Genomic DNA, 3,305 nt, shown 5'->3' with positions numbered 1-3,305 from the left:
ACAAGAAAAAAATAGATAAAGGGGATGCTGAGCAAAAAAGAAGACAGAAGGGAAAATCCTGCATGTGAGGAAGGTAAGAGGGCAAGATCACCATAAAGGACTAGAAAACACTATACTTGGCGGGGGGGGGGACTTGTAAAAGTCTTGTCCATAGTATGGATTCTTAAAAGTGAGAGGAGGGACACACCCTTTGACCACCACTTCATTCTGCAAAGCTAAAGTGGTAGTATAGTATGTGTTTCACTTAGTCAGTATTGACCCATCAACATATTCTTTATTGGGATATAAAAGAGCCAATGAAAACAAAAAGGTCTTCAGTGAGTGATCAGAGAGACCATCAAAGACAGCAAGAGGCCCCTGTGGGAATATGAAAAGGCTATCGAAGCATATGTGGGGCATCCATCAACAGAGTAAATGTTTCCTGTACTAGACTTGCACCTCAGGGAAAGAAAATGGTTGGAGGGAGGTCCAATGTTTAAATGAATTCTTTGCCAATGCTACTGCTCTTTGGCTTCTCCAAATGTACAGAACTGAGGGGGGAAGGCTCACATTTTCACATACTAATATGCTTTCCTCTCTTTTAGTGACAGCAACTATTTCAAGTCAGGTCCTTCACAGACAAAAGTCACTGCAAAATGACACTACATGCATCTTTGGCTTAGTAGGTTGATTTTGCTCTCTCCTCTAGTCCCATTGATGCCACCATTTCTTGCAGTTAATAAAACAAAGAAAGCAAACAGGAAGAGTTGGAGGTAACAAGAACAAAACCAGAGGCAGGAGATGACATGTAGCATTAACAGGGTTTCCATGTATTCACAGTTTTGAAACAGGGAACATTGTAGAGTGTATTTACTCATCTTAAAATTACACTTCCAGAGATCCTCACATACTGCAATTGCGAAATGAACATTATATGCATTTCAGATAGGGAGATCTGGGGGAAAGCAGCTGGTGCCAAACAACTGGGCCAAATCTGAGTATACTTAAGTTCAGAGACTGGACCTATGAATGGGAACACAGATCTTTGTATAAACCTGAAAAACACCCTAGGTTTGCAGGGAAATATGAGATCTAAAAAAAATTACACTGGGGGTTAAAAAACCCAAAATGATAAAAGGAGCACCTGTAGCTTTAAGAAACAGACTCCCTCGGTGGCCATTGCTAGGCAACCAAACAGTCTAATTTCTATCAGTAAAAGGCAGGGGGAGGGGAAGGGCCTTTCCCAGGGATATTTTGGCCTTTTAAGGAGGGCTTATCGAGGCCAGGCCTGGCAGCAACCACCACACTACTTGCTAATACACCAAGATGCATGGCTTACTTACGCCAGGCTGCTTGCTTATGTTCAACAGCAGCCCCCTCCTGAATGCCAAACTGGTGTAGTGGTTAGAGTTTCAGAATAGCACCTTGAATTCCCATTCTGCTATGGAAACTCTCTCTCTACAAGCACTAGTTATTTGTTTATATTCATCCTTGGTTATAAGGCCCCCTTTCCACTTTGTGCATCTTTTTTATTTCTCAAATCTTTAGAAAGCTCTTTATGGAGCCACCTTGGCTTCTTTAGGCACCTCCCACTTTTCCTTCTCATAGGAATCATTTGTGATTGTGCCTTCAGTATTTTGCTTTTAAGAAACTCCCATCCTTCTTGAACTCCCTTCTCCTTAAGTATTTCTGACCATGGGATTCTACTCAGCATAACTAAGTTTGTCAAAATTTGCTTTCCTGAAGTCCAAACTATATGTCTGGCTATGTACAGCTTTTCCCTTCCCCAAGACTGTAAATTCCAAAATTACATGGTCACTGCTATCCAGGGTGTCCACTACTTTCACTTCGTCAACCAGTTCTTCCCTGTTGGTAAGAATCAAGTCCAAGATAGCAGATCCCTTTGTTTCCCTCTCCACTTTCTGGAGAATGAAGATGTCAGCAAGACAAGCCAGGAATTCATTGGACCTTTCATTTTAAGCAGAGTTGGACTTCCAACAGATATCCAGGTAATTGAAATCACCCATGACCACTGTGTCCCGACTCTTTGAGAACGTTGTAATCTGTTCTAGGAGTGTCTCATCCAGGTCCTCTGCCGGGCTTGGTGGTCTATAGCAGATTCCCACCATAATATCACTATTATTTCCTTATAATTATTACTCCTTTTATTTTTACCCAGACAGTCTCAACTGGACTTTCATGCTCAGATTCACATATTTCCTCACAGGTATATACCTCTTTTACATATAATGTGACTCTTCTGCCCTTCCTTATTCATCTGTCCCTTTTAAATAAGTTGTACCCCTCAATCCTAATATTCCAATTGTTACTGTCATCCCACCAAGTTTCAGTAATGCCTATTAGGTCATAGTCCCCTTCCTGTCGATGGACTCCCACCCACAACTGGACCAGCCGGCACTCTGACCAACCCCAGCTTCATGCAAGGTGAGAGAGGCGGCATTCATGTGAGAGGTGAGATGGCAGAGGCAGTGATGCCTGACAAAAACAGGCACCTGGTCAATCCCCATACAAGGTGAGCCAGACACTGGTGCCCAGCTTGGCCAAGCCCTACACAAGGCAATGCAAATGGAAGGAACTGGGCCAAGCCCCGCACAAGGTCAGGCAGACAGTGGTGCCTGGCCCAGGGGAGCCCCGCGCAAAGCAAGGCAGATGACACCTGGCCAAATCATGCAAGGCAAGGCAGATGGTGGCACCCAGGCAGGTCGAACCCAAGGTAATGCAGGCAGCACCACCTGGCTGAGCCCAATGTGAGGTGAGGCAGACGGTGGTACCTGGTCAAACCCTGCTTTATAGTGATGACCATAATTTTCCTGGGTGGAGGGTGCCAGGGTGAGAGAAGAGCAGAACACTGAAAATGGGGAGGAGAGAAGGAAGCAGGAAAGGGGGAGAGGCAGGGCCGGCCCGAGGTTGGCCTGCGCTCTAGGCGAGCGCAGATGCCAACCTCCCGGCGGGGCCTGGAGACGCGGGTGGTGTGTGTGTGTGGGAGGGTCTGGGCATCCCCGGCCCTCCCCCCCGCCGCCGCCGCCGCCACCGCCACCGGGCAGGAGGCCGAGGAAGAAGAAGAAGAAGAAGAAGGCGGCAAGGAAAGCGCCGTGCCAGAGAAGGGCGACTCCTGCCCCCGCCCCGGTCGGCCTCGCTTCCCCAGCTGCTGCCGCGGCTGCCGCTGCCGCACAGCACTCCTGAGGCGCCGGGTGGTGTGTGTGTGTGAAGTCTGGGCGTCCCCGGCCCTCCTCCCCACCGCCACTGCCGCCGCTGGGCAAGAGAGGCCAAGGAAGAATGCGGCGGCGGGGGGGGGGGGGGAGGGG

The sequence above is a fragment of the Gekko japonicus genome, unplaced genomic scaffold (assembly GCF_001447785.1).
Source record: "Gekko japonicus isolate JY-2015 unplaced genomic scaffold, Gekko_japonicus_V1.1 scaffold1070, whole genome shotgun sequence".
Classification (NCBI taxonomy): domain Eukaryota; kingdom Metazoa; phylum Chordata; class Lepidosauria; order Squamata; family Gekkonidae; genus Gekko; species Gekko japonicus.
The sequence above is the reverse complement of the archived record's forward strand: the minus strand, read 5'-3'. Positions refer to the sequence as shown.